Source organism: Balaenoptera musculus, chromosome 11, assembly GCF_009873245.2.
Source record: "Balaenoptera musculus isolate JJ_BM4_2016_0621 chromosome 11, mBalMus1.pri.v3, whole genome shotgun sequence".
Taxonomy (NCBI): domain Eukaryota; kingdom Metazoa; phylum Chordata; class Mammalia; order Artiodactyla; family Balaenopteridae; genus Balaenoptera; species Balaenoptera musculus.
The window spans coordinates 75,197,081-75,221,560 of record NC_045795.1 but is presented as its reverse complement, the minus strand read 5'-3'; the positions used below and the strand labels follow the sequence as shown (position 1 = coordinate 75,221,560).

At 42.0% G+C, this 24,480-nt stretch overlaps 1 protein-coding gene across 11 annotated transcripts in view; it reads left to right on the top strand.

Annotated features, from left to right (window-relative positions):
- Positions 1-24,480, top strand: part of FHIT (fragile histidine triad diadenosine triphosphatase) — a 1,509,753-nt gene that overhangs the window by 469,277 nt on the left and 1,015,996 nt on the right. For 2 of the 11 annotated variants that reach the window (XM_036870239.1, XM_036870238.1), the window contains exon 5: positions 13,828-13,973. The exons of the other annotated variants lie outside the window; for them this stretch is intronic. The gene's annotated coding sequence lies outside the window, so the exon portion shown is untranslated. The remainder of the gene's footprint in view (positions 1-13,827; positions 13,974-24,480) is intronic. 11 annotated transcript variants of the gene reach the window in all.

The following is a 24,480-nucleotide window of genomic DNA, read 5'->3' as shown; positions in this document are numbered from 1 at the left end:
CTTTTGGCATTTTTGCAATTCTAATTCTCGCTGGTTATTGCATTACAAAAGAGTGGAGGGAAACTGGATTTGCATGCAGGACATTTTAAATTCTAATGTCAGGGGTCATTAGTCTTCTTTTTGTTTGTTTTTTGTTTTGTCTAAGAGCTGGGCTTTTACATACCAGAGATAATAATTTACAAGCAAGTTTTTAAAAGTAGAGTTTCAGATTTATTTTTCAAATTCTCATAACCTGAAAGGCTAAATGAGAAAGAACCTAAAATAAAGATCATTTCCATATATTTGAATGTTGAATTGCTCATCTGTTGGGGAAAGTGGGAATCCCTTTAGTTCATCTCACTTTCAGTCACAGTGACTGGACTACCCATTCTCTTTACCCAGGTCGAATGAGAACCTCCCATGGTAACTTCAGGAGAACACCACCAAATGCAACATGTGGAATTCTCTTCTTGTAGCTTCAGATGACTGTATCTTCTGTATTTTCTTCACATGAGTATCTTACTTTTTTTCCTCTACCTTAGATTAATGGTAATGTTTTTCATTAATATTAACAGAATTTATAGATTCATATCAAAGGCAGTTTAGAGACCAACACACTGGCCAGCACCATCCTACTGCTTGTCCCTACTCCACCCACATGCCCTGGATGACTATTTCACACTCTCTTCTCTCCTGAGACCTCCAGTGGCTCCTCCTTGCTTCTCATATTATGTGGACGACCTTACTTGCTGTTTTACTGAGAAAAGCTCAGACAGGAAGAAACCTCCCCAGCTGCCACCTGCCTATCTGCAACTGACACGTGTTCTGTTACAGAGGATGAATTGTTCTTTTCCCACCCATGGCCTTTGTCGTGCCCTGGACCCCATCCCCTCTTGTTCCTGCAATTATCTGCTCTCTCTTGTATCATCCCAGTTCTTCTCTCTATTAGATAATTCCCCGCAGTGTTAAAAAATGGTGTAATATCTTCAAATTTAATAAGAAAGAAAAAAAAAAGAAAACCTGCTTAACCCCTTCTGGCTATCACACATTTCTCTGCTCCCCATTGACATCAAAGAATATCAGAAGAATTGTCTACACATGTTCTCTCATCAGACTTTCAACTCCACTACTTCTCAAAACATTGTCTGAGTCACTGCAAGCCCCTTCTTTGCCAAATCCATTGCTCTACTCCCAGTTCTGTTCTCACTTGATCCATCAACAACACATGACCATTTGATCACTTCTTTTTTTTCAAAATACTTTTTTTCAGCTGGCTTTGGGGATACCACCTCTCCTGGTTTTTCCTTCTACCTTACTGGCCACTCCTTTTCAGCTTCTTTTACAGGCTCCTCCTCCTCCTTTGACCTGTCCACCTATAATGCCTCACGTTCCATCCTTAGAACTGGTCTCTTCTCCCTTTCTTCACTCCCTAGATGGTCTCATTCAGGCTCATGGCGTGTACTGTACAAATCCCTATCTCCATCCAAACTCAGACCCCTTCTCTCAACTCCAGACTTTGATTGTTTGTATATCCAATGCCTACACAGCCCCACTTGGATATCTGAAAGGCTTATCAAACATAAATGCTTCCACCTTGGTTCAAGTCAACAGCATCTCTGTCCTAGACTTTAGTTGTAGTGTGTTCCTTCTTTCTAACCTTGCCACCTTATTTGCAACACAGCAGCTAGAATGATCCTTTTAAAACTAAACCATTTCCTGTTACTACTCTGCTCAAAATCCTAATGGCTTCTTTTACTAAAATAGAAGCCAAAAATTCTAGATGAAGCTAGTGGCCTTGTCCTGCCTGTCTCCCTGACTGGAGAGGCTACCAGCTGTCCTCACCTCCTCTGCTTCAGCCACACTGGCCTTTCACTGTTGTTCAATTCCTGCCTCAGCCTCTGGTACTTCCTCTCCTGGGTCATGCTTCCCCTGGGTATCATCACTGCTTGTTTCATCTCTTCCTTTAGTTCTCTGCTCAAATATCACCTTTTAAGAAAGGAAATATTCTCTCTCATATATAAATCTCCCACTCTGTCCTCCTTAACTTTTTTTTAATGAGCATGTAAAAGATTGTTGATTTGTTTATTTCCTGACTCTCCTCCAGAGTGTAAGCTCAGAGAGAGCAAGTATTTTGATTTGGTCTTTGCTTTAACCCTAGTCTCTAAAATAGTGTCTCCCGAGTACTATGCACTCAATAAACATTAATTAAATAAATGAAAAATTGAATGAGAAATATAAATCTAAATATTTAAGCAAGAGCTCTTGGTAACTGGCCTGAAGTCAAGTATCGGTGACCATAAATTCTATTTTGTTCTCTGAACTCTCACATCCATGATTTTGGCATTTTATCTCTTTGGTCAATTTATGTTATTGGTTTTCCTAAGGAAGTAAAGAGGTGTATGATTTCTTGCTGGTGTTCTTGGGTTTGTTACCCTTAACATCACAGACACAAAGCATCAGCAGAACAGGATGTTAGTCAAGGATCACAGTAACTGAATTTTTCTAAATCAAAACTTGTCTTTCCCTGTATCAGTAAGGAACCCAGCAGGAAACAGATGGCATATGCAAATTGGGTAATTTGACTAGAGTTTAATAAAGGTATCAGTTTCAAACCACAAGGCCCTAAGTGCAGTGCCTTGAGGCTAGTAGCAGCCTTTTCTGGTTCTACCCAAGGATTGAAGGCAAAAAGAGAGGGAAGGTACGTGGGGAGGGAAGGGCACTGGATCCCTGAGGGAGAGCTGTAGGAGAGGCCACCGGATAGAGACCACCTGATAGGACCAGCAGCCTTGGTTGAGGGAGACAACCAGCCCATGATAAACCCCAGGGGCTGGGCTGGTGGGGAGCTGAGGGAGTAAATCTCCCAGCTTCTCTCTCCTCCCTTCCTCTAATCTCTGGCTGGGGCTTCCCACTGGCTGAACACAACTGGAAGTCAGAAGGCAAGGGAACCCTTGGCTGCTATCCATATAAGCCAGCCTCTGCGGTAGACAACAGGATAGGAAGCGGTGAAGGGAAGATCTGGAGGGCGAATGGCAGGCATCCAGCAGAACATCCAAGTGCTATCTTTCCAGCTACAGCCTCGTCTCCCACTTCCACACTAGTTCCCTTCTCACCCACACTTCACATATCAGCTAAAATAAAACCATCCATCTGTTCACAGTGGTCCCTAGTTTAAGACCAAATCATTCAACAGCTTTCCATTGAGCTTAGAATAAAATCCAGGCTCACTCCAGTGATGTATGAGACCCATGATGGTCTGACTGGCTCCCACCCACCTCTCCCCCTCTGCTCATAGTACCCAGCCCACCCTGGCTTGCTGCACCTACTGGCAGTGATCTGCTTTTGATTCCCAGAATAAACTAAGCTCATTGTCCTCACTGGCTCTTTGTATACTCCTAACCCTCTGGTTGGAACACCCTTTCTTTCCTCAACCCATTACATGGTTGACTTCTTCTCCTGATTCAGAACTTATCATTTGAACATCATCACCTCAGGGAGGCCCTCCCTGTCCTCCCTGTCTAAAGGGTGTCCTCCATTTATTCTCTGTCAGAGCACCCTAGTATTTGCTTCACAGCGTTTATTGCAAACCATAAATGGCTCCTTCCTCTCTGTCTCCTTTGCTTTGTTTAGTCTGATTCTAAAGCAAAGCAAGTTTCTTCCAGGCGTGGGCCCTCTCTGTCTTCTCTGTCACTCTGTCATCCTCAGAACCTAGGACAATTTCTGACCCAGGTAGTTTCTCAATAAATATTTGGCAATTGAGTGAACAAACATTCCATTCAATGAAAATATCTTTCCATTTATGCAGTTTTTTAAAAAAGGTTACCTTTGAGCTTATCTTGAGTGTATTTGAATTTCTATCTCTCTAGTATCTGGGGAATCTTAAATATATTAAGCGCTTGATATATGTTTGAATAAAACACATTTACTAGCAGCAGGGCTGATTTTCTATAGCTTGGCAGATTGTTTTTTATGGCTGGTGTATTATGTCTGTAACAAAATTAAGCTAAAAAAAGGAACAATACCCTATCCCCAATCTGTAGTTTCACAGCATAACTAATTGAGTGCCGTTGACTGTCTTGGTGACTTGTTGGAAGCTGGTGTTATATAGCGACTAGGCTTGAGCTTTATTTTATTTTATATTTATTTATTTGGTTGCACCGGGTCTTAGTTGTGGCAGGTGGGCTTCTTAGTTGCGGCTCGCCGGCTCTTTAGTTGCAGCTCGCCGGCACCTTAGCTGTGGCATGTGAACTCTTAGCTGCGGCATTCATGTGGGATCTAGTTCGCTGACCAGGGCTCGAACCCCAGCCCTCTGCATTGGGAGCGCGGAGTTTTAACCACTGCGCCACGAGGGAAGTCCCTAGGCTTGAGCTTTAGAGCCAAAAAGACCTGGCCGAACTCCAGTTAGGCCACTAACTGGCTGGGAAAGACTGTGAACAAGTTACCCAGCCTTTCTGAGCCTGTTTCCATTATCTGTAGATGCAAGGGTAATGTGGTCTAATTCCTAGAGTTGTTCTAGGACTACAGGTGATAGCAGAAATCTTTCTCTTTTCTCTGGGCCCATCACTACTTTCCCTTCTTTTTTTTTTTTTTTTTTTTTTTTAAATTTTTTAAATGCTATTCTTGTCTGCTTACATTCTTTTTATTTATGTATGTATGTATGTATGTATGTATGGCTTTGTTGGGTCTTCGTTTCTGTGCGAGGGCTTTTCTCTATAGTTGTGGCAAGCGGGAGCCACTCTTCATTGCGGTGCGCGGGCCACTCTTCATCGCGGTGCGCGGGCCTCTCACTATCGCGGCCCCTCTCGTTGCCGAGCACAGGCTCCATATGCGCAGGCTCAGTAATTGTGGCTCACGGGCCCAGTCGCTCCGCGGCATGTGGGATCCTCCCAGACCAGGGCCCGAACCCGCGTCCCCTGCATTGGCAGGCAGACTCTCAACCACTGCGCCACCAGGGAAGCCCCTACTTTCCCTTCTATAAAAACAGGCACAAATCCTCCCTCTTCTCTCCTTAGGCTGCTGCTTCATCAATACCCTCTCCCCAATCCATGTTTTATTAGTCTTTGGATCTCATGTCCATATTCTGGTTACTGGGAATCTTGCTAGAAGGCTTTCCTGTCCACACTTTTATTTATGAAGTTGAATTCGCTTTCTGGTGGAAGCAGCCTGGAGCTCAGTTGTGCCTGTGACAGTTACAGACCCATCAGACTTCCCAGCTAGCATCATATTTGCCAGACAAATGCAGACAGCACTTTCATGCAGCGAAGCACTTTGTTAGTACTTTGAGCCTCTAAGGGACAATTTGAGTTGGAAAAAAAAGACATTGAAACCTTGTACAATACTCACCCCATTACACAAGGAAAACCAAGTAAGTTTATGTGACAAAAATGTATGGGTATTCTTTTGATAAAAGAAGCCCAAGCCACAGGGCACTATACTCTGCAGAGAGACAAGAGGCATGGAAGTTTCATCTTTTGTTTATTTCTTTTTACTTAAGTTTAATATGCTGTGAATGCATTTTTTGTGCCAGGCATTTTTCTTTACTCTGTTTGATGAATTTAGAACTATTAAGATTATAAAGTAAAAATATTTAGGTGCAGGTAAGATCTGACTGAAGAACAGGATCCTTTGCTGACAGTTGGGGAATATATTGGTACTATATAGGCAATCTTGCAAAATTAAATTTCTAATGCATGAAATGGTTGTCTGGAATCTGGTTCCTTAAGTAGTCAGATCAGTTCCATTAAAACCTATATAGTTAGCACTCTTGATACATGCTGAATGAAAGAGGTAAGGGTATAGTCTCTGCCCTCCAGTGCCTTACCACCAGGCTCAGTGTTCCTGAACTTTTTTGACCAATGTCCTTCTTTTTTAAATAGAAATATCTCAGGCCCTTCTTCCATTATTTGAAACTTAAGCTAAAGTTGAAGACAACTAGATAAAGCCCTGCTTTATTTTCAAGTTACATGTTACATAAATTTGTCTATGTCTTTCTAACTGGTGATCTAAGACACACGTACAACACACCTCTTTACACAGGTGTCATTCATTGTTAAGCTTCATATGTTTGATAGAGAGCAGAGGTTGCAAATTAGTGGTTTCACGGGTCCAGTGCAGATCACAGCGTTGTTGTCCTCTTAACTTTCTTAATTGAGCCAACATTTACAATTGGGATATTTCACATAAAATGCAGATTTTTGGCTTCTCTTAAAACATTGGAAGATTTGGTGGCCATGGGCCTGCGTTCCCATATGGTAGCAATGGGTGGGGCTGACTGGCTTCTAGCCCTTCAGGCGGGGTACGTGCTCTCTGGCTGCCGTGTCTCCACTGCTCAGCAGTGAATGCGTATGTCTGAAAACTGGCTTGCAGCAAACAAATTAACCCCCCTGGCTCTTGGAAGCTTGCGTTTGTGAGCTCTGGTAGAGTCTAGTGAGGGGAGTTTGAAGGATTTTTGTTTACCAAATAGATGGACCTTGAGATACTAGTAGGATTTATATGGTTGAAGAAGAGTGTGTGGGGGAGGGTGGGGGGAGGTCATTCCAGGCAGGAGACTAACTTTGATGCTGAATTTCACTGGTGGGTAGTGATGGTTTCTCTAATAATATTTAAATTGCTTAAGGATGAAAGTGACTTACTTTTTTCTTACAATTGAGAACAGATTTACGGTTAAGATTCTGACTCCCTTGCATTCTAATATGCTTTTTTGAGAGAAAGGGACAAGGGGAGAAGGTATAGTAGTAAGAGCTAGGAATTGGACAGAACTGAGGTTGCAGCAATGGGCGACTGTCAGGTTTATGAATTCATCAATTAGAATTGTGTGTGTGGGGATGTGTGTGGTGTTGGTGTATGGTATATGATGCTTGTGTATGTGTGCATGGTATGCATATGTGTGTATGGTGTGTGTGCATATGTGTGTGGTGTATGTGATGTGTGTATGTGTGTGTAGAAGGGATTGATGTTCAGAACAACAGTACCACTGCAGGAAGCATTCAGATTTGTGAAGGGAAATGAGGCTGAGAAAAAATGTCATTCATTGCCTATCTCTCAAAAAGATAGTAAAAGTGCCTCTTCACAGTAGCTGAGCCAATACTTCACAAAGGCAACTGGGCCTATTAGAAGAACAAGATGCGGTGGTTTGACCAAGGTACCTTTAAGAGTGGATGTTTTGTCATCAAAGATGCTCATCAGTATCCTGCAGTATTTTCCAAGCCAGACTCTCCTAATACGTGGGATTCCCCTGTAACGTCACACTTAAGATGATGTCTCTAGAAAGCCACTTTTAGTATAAAATTGTACCTATGAGTAGTAACATGTTTATATTTGAGGACTTGTTTCTATTTTTCAGGGTAATCAGCCTTTGGCTGTCAGGCAGAGGGCGGAGGAAGGGGGTAGGGTGGGGGTTAGGTTTGTTCTGTTTTGTTTTGATGTTGTTGGAGAATTTCAAATGGAGAAATTTCATTTTCCTGGCAAGGCCAGATCCCTTATACAGTTTGATGTTTCCTTGGTCTTCAGAAGGCCCACCAGAAGGGTTTATTTGTGTTAAATTGAAAACAGATCTCTTTCTAAAGGAAAGGCCCTTTTATTGATCCTGACCTTTTCCTTTTGCAGGTGAAGGCTTTTTGAGTTGCCTTTTAAACAACCAGAAACCACTGTGTTTCTTTTTCTTGTAATCTTTTATTTATCCTGTTCAGAGAACTTACTTGCTTAAAAATATATTTCCTATGGAAATCATAAAACAGCTCTATTCAGCCAAGAGTTAAGATTATAGAACACTTAACAAATCACATATGTGGCTTTTGAGGGGAAGGTTAACACCGAATCTCCTCACCCCCTGCCCGTCCCCACCTTCCCCTCTTCAACTTGTTTTTCCTCTATTGTTTCCATCTGTGCCTTGTGAGGTCCCACAAGAGGTGCTTTAGACTTTATTTCATCTAGTAGCGCCCTGAGAAAACTTTAAGCGCTGAATTGGGATTATATTAGCTGGAAAAGTCAAGAAATTAATTTCCTTCAGGAGAAGAATGGCATGTCTGGCCAAACAGAATATTGCTTAATGCAATAGAACTCCCAAATGAAATTGGGGAGTGGATATTTCCCTTACAGGGGGATGTGAGATTACTGAATTCCAGATTCCCGTATAAATGATCATCCGAACAAGTGGGTCCACCCCCTACTGTGCCAGCCTTTCCTTTCTGGCCCCTGTGCACGGGAGTGTTTCTGTCACCCACCAGAGGGCCGCACGTTTTCAGCCACCTCTAAATCAGGGAATAAAAGAATTAATGGATCGGAACTTAATCCATAACTCCCTAACTCTGCAGCTTTATCTTTTTAATAGTTCATAAACTTCTTATTTTTCTTTTTAGCCTAGATTTCCTCTGTGGTGAAGGAGAGGTTTGCCAGCCTTTGGCTCTGCCTCATAAAAACGCTTTAAAGGACAATGCTAGGTTGTGTGACTGCCCGTAATTCACCCTCGTATAATATTCCGGAACCGCCTCAGAGTTCGTGTCTGACTTTGTTCTAATATAAAGAACCCTAGGGTCAACGACACAACTATTTCCAGATGGATTAAGTTGTGCATTCTTAAAGACCTAGGAGGCCAGTGTATATTGCTTCTCTTAGAGCTGTCACAAGTAATATTATTGGGAGCATGACAGATGCCTAATGGGATACACAGAGATCTCTATTTTGAAATTTCTGAAGTGACATAGTAGGGTTTCTTATTTTTCAGAATAACTAAATTAAGTGTCTGTCTTTCTGAATTAAACTCTCTGTGGGCTCTGTTTTGTCACCTTTTGCCCTCTTCTGGGTGATAGAATTGGGAGATAAATCAGTAACTGATTTCTCAGAGAGTTAAGTTTTGAGAAATATATTTTGTAGGTCACATGTGCCTTACACAAAACTTTCTAACAGCGAACAGGCACAAATGGGATTTTGAAACACCATCATTTGCTGTCAAGAGGTGAAAGCTCCAAGAGTGGACTTATCAAAGCGTAGGTGTGAATAGTTGGCAAGGTCAAAGGCAAAAAATTAGCCGCTGCTGAGAACTCGGAATGGGAATCGCACTGGTTACCACTCAGGTGTCCTTTTCAATCAGAGAGGGGCTGACCAGCGCCTACTGAACCCAGGCTCCTTCTGGTTTTCACTTTTTATCCACAGCCTCCCGCTAGGGGCACAAAAGCCTCAGTTAATATATGTACTTCCTATGAGAAACCCAGTGCATGGTTGAGTCCCTTCTTTCCAGGATTTCACATTTATCTGTCGGAAAACAAATATAAATACAAAATCAAAACATGCTGTAGGATTTGTGTAATTTCTTCCTGAAGTATACATTTTCTTTTTGAAGGGAAATATTCATTGCTCAAAGTATTTTTTTCCCCCAAAATGAGAAAGTTTTTTTCCCCCCCTCAATTATTGATATGTGCCTTTGGGATAAACTAAAGAAGAGAGTAAGAGTCACCTGAAAATTAGATAGTTGTATATATTTGATATTTAAATTGTGTAAATTTCATTCCAAATGTCCCACTATGCATGTATATAGAAATATACAAAATTTTATATGTATAATAATCCACATGCAGTTTTGTAAGCTAGTTTTTTTTAACCTAATATCATCCTTCTATGTTGATAAATATGCATCTACATCATTGTTTTAAAAGACTGCATAGTAATCCATTTTATAGGTAAAGCACATTTATTTAGCCAATGCCCTGTTGATGGACATTAAGATTGTTTCTGGGTTTTCAATATTGCAAAGAACAATAGAACAAACATCCTCATACATACATCTTCATGGACTTGACAAGTTGTTTCTTTGAGATATAATCCTAGAAATTAAATTATATGAAAATATAATTAAAAATTTTATGGGAGTTGCTCCTTTGTCTTTCAAAAAGGTACTGATTTCTACTCATCCCATCTGCATATGAGAGTCTTCAATTCCTTTTAACATCACTAACGCTGGATAGTGTAAATCTTCTTAATCTTTGTCAACCTGAAAGATACAAAGAAATGTTTCATTGTGATTTTTGTTTGAATTTCTTTGATTAATAATGAGGTTGAACATTTCCCCATTATTGTCCATTTCTATTTCTACTTTTGGGAGTTACCCATTCATATCTTTTTTCCTGTTTTTCTGTTAGGCTTTTTGCCTTTCTCTTACTGCTTATAATAGCTTTCTGTAAATTCTGGATACATGTGATTCTTATGCAGCATCTGGACAGGAGCTTGTCAAGAAAATATTGGAGAAGAATACAGCATTAAAATGAAAGAATTTACTACTCTGTAACTCAGGGTAGCCGTCTAACCCGTCTGTCCCTCAGTTTCCTCTTGTCTAAAACTAGAAAATTCATTCATTTCTCAGATTTCTTCACTTGTAGTAAAGCTAATACTTGTTAAAGTGAAGTATTTTACCCATGTAATGTCCACAGGGAACACTTTGGAGTCCTCTATTGTTTTAATCACCGTCTGTTTACCCCGTTGGTGAGGGAGAGATTTCCACCCTAGGGATATGGGGATGGCCAAACACACAACCTCCAACACTGGACAGGGGAGACTGACAGCAGTTTATCAGTCACATATGCTCACAGCCTAGGGGAAGAGGGTGCTGCACACCACACAAAGCCCCAAGATGGTTGCACTTGGGAACAGAGTGAAAAACCAGAGGCTGTGAGAGGCAGTATCAAGGGGGTGGGTGACCCTTGGTTCCTGCAAGAAGATGTAATTGGCTTATTTGAATCATTCCAGAGGCTGACAGGAAACTGAACCCCATTATTCAGGGTTAACAGGAACTGTGCCTGGTCCACATGATAAGGAGAGCTGCTTGGCTAGGGGACTTTAATCCCCAGGAGCAGAATGGGAAGAGGAACTTGTGGTTGGGCCATTGGAGGCCATCCTGATTTTCCCCAGCTGTCAAGGCAGCATATAATATTGAGGTTTGATTTTAGGTCTTATATCACAGCTCTCACTGAGAGGTGGGTCTCTAAACTCAGTGGCCTCTTCTCAGTCCTCATTGCCCCTGCCTGAGTTCATCCTGTCCACTCCTGAAAATTCTTCCCCTCCAATGGCCTCCATATCACGGCCCTGTTCAGGGAGGCAGCGTGACATGAGTGAGATGCTCCCCAAGTCAGATAAACATAGTTTTGAACCCACCTATGTCACTAACCAGTTGTACGGCCTTGGGCAAGATACATTACTCCTCAGCCTGAGTGTTTATAAGATAAAGATAGTAAAGACCTCATCGAATAACATGTAAAAAGTTTCTGGCATAGTGCCTGGTTCATACTGGGCATTTAGATCTTATTCTTTAACATCTTTTACTTGTTAATCTTCATATTCCTGCCATCTAAATGTGAGTGTTAACTAAGATTTGTTGCACACTTTCCAACCCCCTTTTTCTATTCCTCAGCCCATGAAGAGATAGGCACATTTTCTATGGCTTCCATTTGCACCTTAAGGCAAATGGCCCCCAAGTTGCATTTCTTACGGTGGTCGTTCTCTGGTTCTCTGGTCCCACATTTCCAACTGTTTCCTGAGGATTTTCCCTGCAGTGTCTTTTTTCAGCATGTTAAAGTTTCTCCTCAAACCAGTACCTTCTATGGTACTTCTTCTTTTGGCTGACTTCCTCATTAGTGTCCCTGTCATTTTGGCTTAATACTCTTAAGTCTCTTTTAGTTCCTTTCTCTTTCAGACCCACAGTAACTCAGCTCTCAATGGCTGTTTGTTTCTTCTCTCACAGGATGGCTTGCATCCATCCTTTCTACTCCATTCCCAGAGATCAGTGCCTTTAAAGAGTTGCACTAGGCTCTGAGTTTCTTCCTTCTCTGCAAACCCCCCTTTTGTCTCCCAGTCCAGCCTGTGTCCCACTGCTTGATAAATCTTTCAAAGACTCATCTCCCGTCATGTTTCCTCTACTCTAAAGCTACCAGTGCTTCCTTGGTGGCCATAAACTGATGCAAGTTCCTTAGCCTGGCATGCGGGGTCCCTGACAATCTAGTTACTCACTTTCTAACGTTGGTGTCCTCGGTATTCCTACATACCATCAGCTTGATCTTTCTCTTTAGTCCCCAGGATATGCATGGTTCCAAAGTGCCTTTATCTATGTTTTCCCTTTTCCATGGGCAACTCAACTTCCGATTCATTCTCAGTGTTTTGAAGTCTTGTGTTCAGAATTCAAATCCCGGCTTTGCTGGTTACTAGCTTTGTAACTTTGAAAAATCATTTAACCTCTCTGAACCTTGGGTTCCTCATTTGTTAATGGGGATAATAGTATCATGTTACAGGGATATTTATGAAAACAACTAACAGTGCTTGTGTTATAAACATGGAATTGTTCTTACTGCTGTTGCGCCCATCACCCCAGCCAAAAGCAATCTTTGCTTCCTCTGAATACCTACTTTGTTATACAAGAGGCACTTATTTTATATGCCTTGTGCTGTGTTGTATTTCAAAAGGTTGTATCTTTATTAATTACACTGAAAGTTCCTTGAAATTGGGCATCAAGTATTGCATATCTTTATTCATTCATCAGAGATTTAATGGGTATTTTGTTTGTGTCTCATGGGGTGCTATGGCCTGGGGATGCAAGAATGACAAAGACTTAGTCCCTACTATCAAAAAGCTTCCCACCATCTAATTATCATTGAATGCTACCTAGACTAGGTTGAGATAAACCCATTGAGAGCCCAGAGTAGGGGCACCTGACTCACTTCGGAATTCTGGACAGCGTTCTGAGGAAGTGACATCCAAACTGAGACAGGAAGAATGTAGGCATTGGCCAGGTGCAGGTGGGGAGGTGCAGTGCAGCTGGATGAATGAGGGAGAGCTTTCAGTGCAGAAAGAAACATGTTTATAAATAAAGAGGGGAAGCAGAACAAAATGTTCTGTGAATTGCAGTACAAAATGGCTGTGGTCTTGGTTTTGAAGGAGAACTAGCAAGAGATAAAACTAGGAAGGTAAGCCAAGGCTGGATCATGAAGGATTTTTCAATTATTTCTACCATTAATAGTGCCCAGTACAGTGCCTGCATCTGGTAGGTTCAATAAATGTGTTTCTAGCCTTTATAAAGAGCAGATGCACATGATTTAGTCTCAGCATTTCCTGTCAAGGAAACCTAGTTTGGCAAGAGAGCAAAGTTTCAAAATTGCTGAAATCCTTTACTTGTATTTCTTAGAAACTGTGAAGGAGAGCTATATATCTAATCCAGGCCATATTTATAAACAAACAAACTGTCAAATGACAAAACTAAAATGATTTAGTAATGCGTTTGATGTCCTTTATTCAAGGGAAAACAATTCATGGATTGGGGGATTACAGTGCAGAGCAGTGGAGCACCCCTCTTGAGGGATTTTGGGCAAGAGCGAGTTTTACAGATGATTGGAAACAGTGACACGGAAATGGCATGATGGGCTAGAAGGTCAGGGATTTGCTTGTAAGGAGAGCAGGTCCTGTTTTCTAGGGTAAGGTGAGCTCTCTAAAGCCGAGTTGGAGGATTGTGATTTGGTGTGTGTTAGGCTCCCTTAACAGGTGTTTCCTGTAAGTGTGGGCTGACCTAGCTTTAGATTTATGACATGGGCTGGGCCACTGGGGCAGCCTCCATTTTGTGGGGTTTGATATATGAATTAACTTTATCAAAACAAACCAACCAACAAACAACCCTACTGCTCCTATCCACTTTCATATGTTTTACTACACTGATGTCTGTTATTTCCTAAAAGTAAAACCAAACAGATGTCCTCTCTCCTCCACCAGATGATACACTTTTTTCCTTCCACTCCCTCAGTACTTTGTCACACAGCTAGACTTGACCTCTCTCTAACCTTCCTCTCCATTTTTCTCTTCCTCTCTCCATCTTCACCAAAGTCTAGAGAAACTGGATTGGTGGACACTGAGCCCTCCTCAGGTGACCACAGTTTAATAAGGATTGTCCAAACAAATGTAAGGAGTGAGTGAACCATTCTGTGAAAGAACCAGAGGCTACTGCTGAGAAGCCCGAAGCCCTGTGTGTGGTGAGTTTGGTCTACCTCAGAAACTCATCCTTCCATTTTCAAAAGAAATTTTCTCATTCAGCATTCTGTTTCCCACCTCTCCCCTTCGTCCATTATTTCTTCCAAACCATGAATCATAAACTTCAAGAAAGCATTGTGAATAATTTATATTCTTTTATTACGCATTGCCTAACTCCCTTTGGGGGAAATGAAGAGAAACATTAGTCTTTTGCTGCTTATTCTCCCGTGGACTGAGACCATGTCAGCTGCAGGCGATAGCAAGGATTTATGACCACAGAAGCTGTCATTATGGAACAGTTGATTGACCCATAGTTTTGATTAACCAAAATATTAAAAAAAAAAAATCAGCAACAGTGCTAATGACACTAGTATGGAAATTCAACATTTACCGACTTCCACTGAGACCTGCTTGTTATCATCTTTCTTTCCAGCGCTCAATGGTGTTTTCTTCCCTGCCTATTTAATTGGTTTTCCTGTGGAGTCTTTCTCAGAATTTGTAAATTCAAATACAGAGCTATGATGGCTCAGAGCGCATAGTGGTACCCTGCTGCTGGGGATGAGGGAGTCTAGATGTGCTCAGGTCCTATTTGGTTTGGTCTTTCTAAATGTCTTGGGAATTCCCTGGTGGTTCAGTGGTTAGGACTTGGTGCTTGCACTGCCTGGGCCCGGGTTCAATCCCTGGTTGGGGAACTAAGATCCCACAAGCCGTGCGATGTGGCCAAAAAAAAAAAAAAATCTTTACTCAGCTTCACAGCACCAGGAAGTATATTAATAGTACCTGTTTTGGGCCATTGAGATGCATCTGGCACATTGGGTTGGTCCCAAAGTATTGTTAGAATGTGTCACCTCTACTCCATCACCTCCAGCACCATACCATCCAAATTCTAGACTAACTGGCCTACCTGAAATCACTCTGCCTCCCCTCTACCCAAATCCATTTTTTTCAAAGCATAAATATGGTCATATCAACTACTACCACTGCACCCTGCTTAAAATCCCCAAAATGGCTTCCCATTGCTCAAAATTCTTGATGTGGACCATAAAGCCTTGCATGGTCACCATTAATACTCTTCTTCATCACTCCATCCCTTGTGGATTCTCCACTCCAATCAGGCTGGCCTTTATTCAGTCCCTATATTCACTCTACTCAGTCTCATTACAGGGCCTTTGCTTATCTGGTACCTACAGCCTATAAATTTCAGCTCAAGTGTTATTTCTTCTGGGACACTTTCTTTGCCTCTGTTATACCCCCTTAACTGGACTCCTTCTATGTAATGGGTCCTCCTGGTACCAGATACCTCTCCTTGGGCACCTTTCAGAAGGTCAGTTTTATATTGGTGAGGTCTTTTGATTATCTGCCTCCCCTGGATTCCTTGAGGGCAAGGCCTGTCTTTGTTTTGACTCACATTTATATCTTCAGCACCTAACAAAGTGCCTGGCTCTTAGGAGGCAGTCAATAAATAGGTATTAGATGATTGGGTAAACAAATAAAATTGAGTATAAGTTTAATCAGAAAATAGGTCTTACCTTGTCTTTGAAGGATAGTTGACAAGAAATCCAAATGAATCCCTACTGGAAAGGCTGAGAGTGAAAATGTCTTTAGATGCAGGAAGGCTAGAAACAGCCTGTAGCAGCCAACTAAATCCATTCCATTCTGTTTGAAATGAGGGGACACCATTGACGATAATAGTTTTGGGTGGATGTAGGAAAAATCTCTGTGTGGTTGCTGGAAGATTGTTCCAGTCTGTTACAGTGTTCACAACTATGGAGCATGTATTTTTCTCTCCTATTTCTTTGTTTTTAAGGGACTTGTTATGCATTTCCTATTAGAATGAAGTTGTGGATACTTATTAGAAGGTTGTATACAAATGAGCTTCTGTAGTTTCACTGATCCATCCCAGTTAGCTCCCCTGCTTGTCTTTATCCCATCTTCCTAGGAAACATGAACTATCTCACTTGGGAGGAGGGATGCAATTCTTGGGCATATAGTATTTTTTTCTGAACATTACTTCTTATTTGCAAAGGAGAGAAGTAAACAGTTTAAACAGGGAAAATGCATATTATGGGTCTGGAGGCTGACTAGGAAGGCAAGAGAGGAGAATTTTGCTAGGCATTGAAGTAGTGGCTTTCCTAGTCTCAGGTCAGAACATCTGTCTGTGTCCCAGGGCAGATTTGGTTTAAGACCAAAACAAATAGCTCCCCTTACATGGTTCTGACCCCTGTGGCAAAGAAAAGGAACTAAGCTAGTCCAACTGTAACTGCTGGGGAAGTCATTGTTCTCTCCAACCTTCTGGGAGCCCCAAATAATTAGCTGTGCATAGAGCAAGTTGGAATCAGAATTCCCCTCCAGGGTTTTCTGTGTCCAGCCAAACAAAGCAAGCTGAGCCAAGAGACAAATAAACCCAGGGACAGAGGGTGGATGCCAGTCCTCCTTTCCCTCCCTGCATTTCAGTTCTGGTCCTCTAGGTCTGTGTCCTCAGCTTCCTTGTCTCTCATGTTCCCCGGGGCCCCTCATCTTGTGTAGCCTGAGAGCGTTCTACTCTCTTAATTAGAGAGACCAGTGAGCCTGTCTCAGGCGGAAGGCTGGAGCTATGTTTTGGGACTTGTGAGGGCTTTGGAGGAGCAGGTTGGCCTGTGGAGAGAGATCTCACTTCCTCTCAGATTTTCTGATGTTTTCAAACAGAGCCAGAAATCTGGACTTTTGTGTGAAGTCACCCAATTTTAAAATGTTTGCTACATGTTTTGTTTTGTTTATAAACAATGTGCAGGCCAGTACGCACAAACACACACACACACACACCCCATAAGCTTCATAAAAGGGCAGATTGTATCTGTCCTGTTTGCTCCTGTGTCCCCAAGACCTACCACAGTGCTCGCCACATAATAGAAGCTTGGTGGCTCTTGACTAACATTCATAGGAGACTCAGACTTGCTGATAGTTCCTTGGTAGTAATAATAATAATAAAAAATAATGGTATCAACTGCTTCTTATTGAGCACATGTTAAGTCCTTTCCATAAAATCCAATCTGCACCCTGACCTTAGAAGCTGCATGTTTTTACTATTCCCATTTTTGAAATAGAGACAGAAGCTCAGAACCTAAAAAAGGTGACCGAAGCTGGTAACTCAGCTAAATGGGTGGATTCTGATTCTGGATGCATGGCCTCCAAAGCCAGTGTTTGTAATCGTAAGGCTCCAGTGCCTCGAACTCTGCTCGGCTGGTGCTGGCTAGAGGGAGCCAGGATGAGCCCTCTAAGAGTTAGCCCTTCCAAACGGGAGACGCCAAGCCTGGTGTCTCATCTGTCTCCCAGTTTAGCCTCCAGGGCGGACATCTGAAGGGGTGGATGTGGTAGGTGGCAACCTTCTTTTACTTCTGTGTAGCAATTTTTCTCCCCTCTAGCTCTGAGCTATGGAATGGTTCCTAGTTCCCCACCACCACCTCTTTATGGGAAATTATTCTGCAGGGGATTTTGATAAGTCCTGGCTGTCATGGTATCCTATTGTTTGACACCCTTAAGTGATACAAAACAGTCTATAATCAGGCATTTTTTCTCAGACTCAGGGGCACTCTGAGCTGAGGTTTACAGAGTCGTTGTTTGGCTTCTTTAACCAAAAGCCAGAGTGGTGACTCATCATCAGCTTAGGATACAATTAAACCCATGGCTCCTATAAGCAGAACACTGTGTTATAGCCTGCTGGTCACAAAACACATTTTTCTTATGGTGCATATATTTTATTATAGGTAGTGAAGTGTTAAAGCATTAGTCTATGAGAGACACAAAAGCCTGACTAATTTAACAGAGTGGGGTAGCTCTCCACAACAGCTACCATTTGATGGACTTATGTTAATGGTTTCAGCTACTGGGGGAACCTTTTAATCAGGAGAAATGGCAATGGGAATGAAGAATATAGGCCTTCAGAAAAACCTAATTACATGCTCATGTCCTGCTTTCTACATGGGCTCCTTCTCAATGTCCCTTTTGATTTTTTTTCAGGCTGTCATCCTGGTTTGAAACCGTCTTCTCTTTGGTACATTGTTCTCTAGTAGAGGAAGGTTTTGCAAACTGGGCTATTGGTTTTGAGAAGCGGAGAACAGCTTTTTAAGGAAATCCGTAGTAGTCATCCTCATAGCTCCACTTGCTGAGGCATCATCATTCAAGGATTTTGCACTCTTGCCCTCTGTGGGTCTTTTCCAAAACCTTGTGAGATGGGCATTCTTATCCGCAATTTTACAAATGAGAAACAGTCTCAGGGAAGCAAAGTGACTTTCCTAAAGACACACAGTAGCATGCCTGCCTACTGTTTCCAGTACTTTTGTACATCAGAATATCTTGGGAAGCTTTAAAACAAAATACCTTCTTGGGCCACATGCTTGTGGCCTAATGTCTCAATCAGGGTGGGGCCTGAGAATCCATATTTTAAAAAAATTCCCCAGGTCACTGTGATGTATTGTTAAGACTTGGAAAAAATTGCCATTCATTACACCATACATCGTACCACATCTTTTGAGATAAAGTGCAGATTCAGTTTGGAGATTTCAATGTTTTTGTTCATTTGTTTGTGTGTTTCTGTTTCAAAACAGCCATCTCCACTTCTGCCTTAGCGGGTATAGGAAAGGCTTCTCAAAGGAGGTAACATTTTGGCGAGGTCCTAATGCATGGATAAGAAGGGGAAGAGGAAAGGGCATGGAGACAAAGTGATCCACAGGTAGAAGTCACAGAGCTGCCACCAGATTGAAGTGCCTGGGGGCTGTTACAAGATCAATACGCCTGGACAGATGGTGACAGAAGTACCATATATGTTATCAGCTGAGTGCAAGTGGAGATGCTCATCTCTTTGGCCAGTTTCCTCGACAGTCTGCTTCAGGGCATCCTTAGCTGCATGCTTCTGCCTGACCACTTGCTGGAAGATGATCAGGCAAGGTGCTGACAGCTCAGATAGGGTTCCTGTCTACAAACGCCTTAAACTGAATTGCGATAGGATCAGGAATGACAGTGGATAGAAAATAACTTGACACAGCTCAGTAGGTGCTGAAGCAGAGGTTTGAGGTGAAATTAGGAACTCTTTAGCTACTTTGTGAGGTTGGCTATAAACCAGAAGTTTTCCGCCTAGAATGCTTCTACAAAAGCACGTGGATTCTCGACGAAGGAAGTTTGCTCACTTTCTATGGGAAAGTAAGTGCCTTTGATAGTTTAGGCCCAACGACTAGTCTTTTCCCACCAATTACAGGCTACCAAATAAATATGTCAACAGAGTTCCTTCTGGAATATTGTGTCCGGGAGGAAACTTCTCCCTCTACCATTCTTGAGTTCTTATGAGCAGACTAACAATAAAATTGACACAAGATAGATAAACAGGAGAAAAAGAAACACATTTTAATTCACGTGTGTGGAGGTCTCATAGGAATGGGATTTAAGAAGTGGCCAAAGCAGGCAGCCTTTATACTTTTTAGACAATACATTTGTGAGGAATTGACAGGACAAAGAAACTCAGGTTTTGGGTGCTCAATTAGTGAAGAATCTAAACAGAGTTTGGGCTTGGAGTAGTGAATTAAAGAAGTAACAAGGTTTGTTTACATAGGCTTCTAGGCCTGAGTTCCCTGTCTCTGGGGATAAGGGTGCCGGTCCTTCCTTCTACCTCCAGATGCAGGGAGTGCACCTTTCACAGGGGAGACTTATTTCCTGCTTTCAGGGAGATGGACAGGAGGGTCAGAGAGTCCCTCTTACATTAGCCGTTTCTTAAGTAACTTTAATTCAAAATAATATACCATTAAGTCACAGTTTGGCGACGCCCCGCCCCAATAATTGATTAGATGCTCCAGTCTTAACAGAAGTGGGGAGTGCAGTCAATGCTTTTGTGATGGTAAATATGATGGGCAGGCCCCACAGTCAGGAACCTTTGTGCTTTTGTTTGGAATCCTCTGTTTATTGCCTCAAGATAGATGAATCACTTACATGTTACTCCTAGGAGGTGGCTGATGGATACTAAACTCATCAACATAACCCCAGATGGCCATTGTAAGTGCTGTTTCTGTTCTGTTTCTAGGGTACTGTGGGAATTGCCTTTAGTTCCATTTACATGTGACAGCTGGAGCCTGATAGTAGCTAAAGAGGTAAAAACAGATTTTATTCTGGAACTATTACAATAGAGGAAAAGAAACCTCAGTATAAACTGGGTTCAATTCCAAATGAAACATGGACAAGTGGGGATTTAGAGTCAAGGGGCAGAATAGGGGTCAGTGGATGGGAACTTTTTAAGGCAAAAGGGTAATTCTTACTAAACTGACCTAAGGGTTCTTGCTGAAGGCCAGCCAAGGTGATCAAATACCAAGGGTGGGGGATGGGGAATGTGATCAGATGTTGAGGAAGATTAAAGTGTTTTTTTCTTTCTTTGTTTGTTTGCTAAACTGATTTAGCAAGATTCTTGCTACAGCTGGGCCACCAGACCCAGACAAGGTCAAGGCAAGGAGGGATTAGAGGAAGTTTAGTCAAGGAGAGAGGCTTTGCCAAACAAAAGCCTAGACTTCATTTCCTCAAAAGGTATTTTTGTGGATAAGATCTGGTTTAAACAAACACTCATGGGGGAAGGGAGGAAAGGGGAGTTTCAGTTTGGGGACTGGAGATGGATGGTGTTGATGGTTGCACAGCAGTGTGAATGTACTTCATGCCTCCGCACTGTACACTTCAAACGGTTAAAATGGTAAATTCTATGTTATGTATATTTTAGCACAAAAAAAAAGGGCAGTCTGTAATAAAATAGAGAGGTTACAATACCAACAGCAATGATAATAGCTCTTGTTTCCTGAGGTTTTGCTTCATGGCAGGCATCGTGCTAACCCCTTTACAATGATTATCTCCCTTTCATAGAAAAGGACTTGAGGATTGGAGGGGTTAATGCATTGCCAAGGGTCACACAGCAAGTAAGTGGCAGTCTCATTCCCGAGCTCTTTGTCTTGGCTTATGCTCAGGCTAAACAACCTCCTGGGACAGTCCTTTTGGTCGGAGGCTCCCCTGCCTACCAATAAACAAACTGCAGCAAACAACTAAAATGCGTCCAAATGACCAAAAATTCACCTTATTAAATGACAGCATCTCTGATATATGTGCTAATCTTTTAACAGCAAAGAGGTATGCTCTGACTTCTTGCCTGTCTAGTCACACAGAAGGGTATTCTCATACTTACTGGAAACATGGTTAGCTGAACATTACCCTTCTCTTTGACGTAGGACTGTGAAAATGCCACTTTCACTTAGTCTGTGACCTCCTCAGGGGCAGAGGCAGTATTTTCCCATTCATCTTTCTACTTGGCACATAATAGGTGCTCAATAAAATTTTTGTCAAAATAAACTACCAGTGATGTTGAAGGTGTCAGTGTAAGTTTTCTTAAAAGTTAGAGGTTACTATATAGTTGTATGGTGCATGAATTTATCTCTTGGAACCTAAATACGTTAGAGGTGGTGCTCAACCAGGAGCAGTTTTGTCCCCGAGAGACATTTGGCAATGTTTGGAGACTTATTTAGTTGTCATAACTGAGAGAGGGTATGTTACTCCCATCTTGTCTGTAGAGGCAGGGATGCTAGAAACATCTGAAGGGTAGCAGAATATGCTATGCCAAATGTGCCACTCTCGAATAAGGATTATTTCCATCCAATTATTTTGAGAAACTGCAGACACAGGAGAAGCTCTGAAAACAGTAGAAGTTATGCTTTTGTAAGGGAATTTACATTAGAAAGGGGCCTATACCTTTGTTCACCAAACATCTCCTCCTCTTACTTTCTCATGATTGCCTTCCCACTACGAAGTCCCGAGACCCCTTTCCTTTCCTTAGCTCCCTGTATGTAGTCGGCCCTCTGTATCCACGGGTTCTGCATACACCAATATGGAGGGCCAACTGTAAGGGACTTGAGCATCTGTGGATTTTGGTATCCATGGGGGTCCTGGAACCAATCCCATGCAGATACCAGGGGATGAATGTATAAGCCTCCATCATCTGGCCTTTTGAGTCTCATATCTTTGTGGGACTCCTGTAGGTATATATGTAATTAAAATAGTTTTTTTTTTTCCCCTCTCCTGTTAATCTGTTTTATGTCAGTTTAATTCTTAGACCAGCTACAGAACCTAGAAGAGTAGAAGGGAATATTTTTCTCCCCTACTCAAACCCCACAACAAAGAATTATCTGGCCCTGAATATCAGTGGTACTGAGGTTAGAAACTCGGCTTTAGGGGTTTTTATTCCCTTATTCATTCACTTCACAGGTATTTATTATCTGACTCCACCCTCTGATTGAAAGATGAGCAAGCCTGTTTGTCGGACATCACATAGCTAGGTGGTAGGGATCTAGGACTTAAACCAGTGTCTCAGGGAGTGTTCTTCACATGCATGAAGGTGGCCTCTAACAGCCTATTACTGACTAAAATGCCATCTCTGTGGTCACGGTGAACAAGTCTTGCCAAGACCGATAGGACTCTGAGCCTATGCCTGGTGCCTGGAGCTGATAGAAAGGGCAGTGATCTAAGACAGCTTGTTCAGGCTGCTGAAATCCCCCAGGCTCAGGATCCATCCATGAGCACTAGCTGATTCTGCGGAGGCAGGGACCATTTCCTGGGCTTCCTGTGGATGCCGCATTCCCTTGCTGGGCCAGTCTCTCTTCGCTGAACTGTAACACTGTCTCACCACCCTGTTTTCACAGCACCCCTGGAAGCCATATTATAGACTCTGTTGAAAGAATTATCACGTTCACACAGCTCTGTATTTGCAGTAGGCTTAGGACTCTTTTCAGGTTTAAGCACTGGCAGTCTTTAATGCGATCTGCTTTTCAACACACATCACATGCTCTTCCCCTCCCTTCCCCTCCCGGTATGAGTCTGACTCCTTGCTGCCCTCCGATTTGCACAGAGAACCTGTAGCTGAGTGTAACAGGTGCTAAGTAATTCTCAGGATGGTAGAGTTGATGGATTTTAATCAGGTGAATACAGTTTAATGCAAATACTCCTTTAGTTGAGGCTCATAAACTGGGCTACTCAATATTATGGTCCCAAATATTAGTTCAATGCTCATGGCTTACATAAATGACTCTCCTTTGGGGTTAGGTTAGGGGAAAATCAATAACAAGCAGCTGGAAATGCAGAAAGAAACTGTGTACTTACACTCCATCATGAAGTACCCCTGCTCCCACCCAGCACCACCTCACACTTTTTTTTTTTTTTTCCAGCTCACATTTTTTTTTTTTCTTTTGTCACATTTAGGGCTTTACAGTGATATGAAAAGCCACCGTGGTTCCTCCATCCATTAAATGGGAAATGCATATGAACAAATAGAAGAATTGCACCATATAATACAGCTGAAATACAATGTTATCATAATCCCGCTCCGAGCATTTCTCAGGATGGTTTATGCCCCAGCAGTTAATCGTTTGCTGTTGTTGGTGTACCAACACAATGCTATTAGCAGCACAGAATTCTCAGGCTTACTGTTTAGATTGTCTTCATGTAGGCTAGCCAGAATTTAGATATTTGTAAATGGGATTTGGACAGTGGCCTTTCTTCACAATATAAAATTCAGATAAATGTAACCGGTCACGGCCCAACTCTTGTTTATTAATTAAGGCTTCATAATATAGCACCATTTTTGGAAGCTGTGGCTTATGCACAGAGGAATACTAATTACATTCTGCATTTTCTGTAATAATGGGTTAGCCTTTTGGACAGTGCAGTTTATCCAGACAATGCATCTAGCTCCTAATGCAGTTTATTAACAAGGAAGCTCTGAATATTTAATGGGAGACCAATACAGCTGTGAAAGGGTGGCGTAAGTAATACTCCCGGCCAGGCTGGTCCAGTGGCAATATGTTGCATGCTGTTAACCTCAAGAGGTCTCCAAATAGCTTTTATGTGCGCCTGCTAGCTATCTGTTGACCATTTCTTGATACAAAAGAAGCCAAGTGATCTGAGAAAATCTATTTGGTAATTTTGTTTTCCCATTCTCTTAACATTTGCTGAAGCTTTAAAAACAATAGATCTTTACACTTGTATGGATTTTTTTCTTAGTTTTTCCCAAGAATAGTCATTTTTATAATTATCATCATGGATTTCTTGTACTGGCCATGGTGAGAATCAGAATAGGCTACCATTTTTTTCCATTAAATTAAAAAAATTGAGATATAATTCCTGCACCATAACATTAACTCTTTTAAAGTATACAGTTCACTGGTTTTAGTATATTCACCAAGTTGTGCAGCCATCACCACTTTCTAATTCCGGAACATTTTCATCACCCCACAAAGAAAGCCTGTACCAATTAGCAGTCCCCACATATGTGTCACATAATTACGGAAGTTCCTCCCCAAGACACAGTGCCGGGTGAAGTTTATTTCTCGTCAGACTCATTTTTAATATGGGCCGCAATGTCCTTCTCTATGTTATATTTCTCCAACGCCTGAGTAGCACACTCCACCAAGTCCTGTTGCATTTCCTCCAACGTGTCGACATTTTTGATCGCAGCATTTCGGT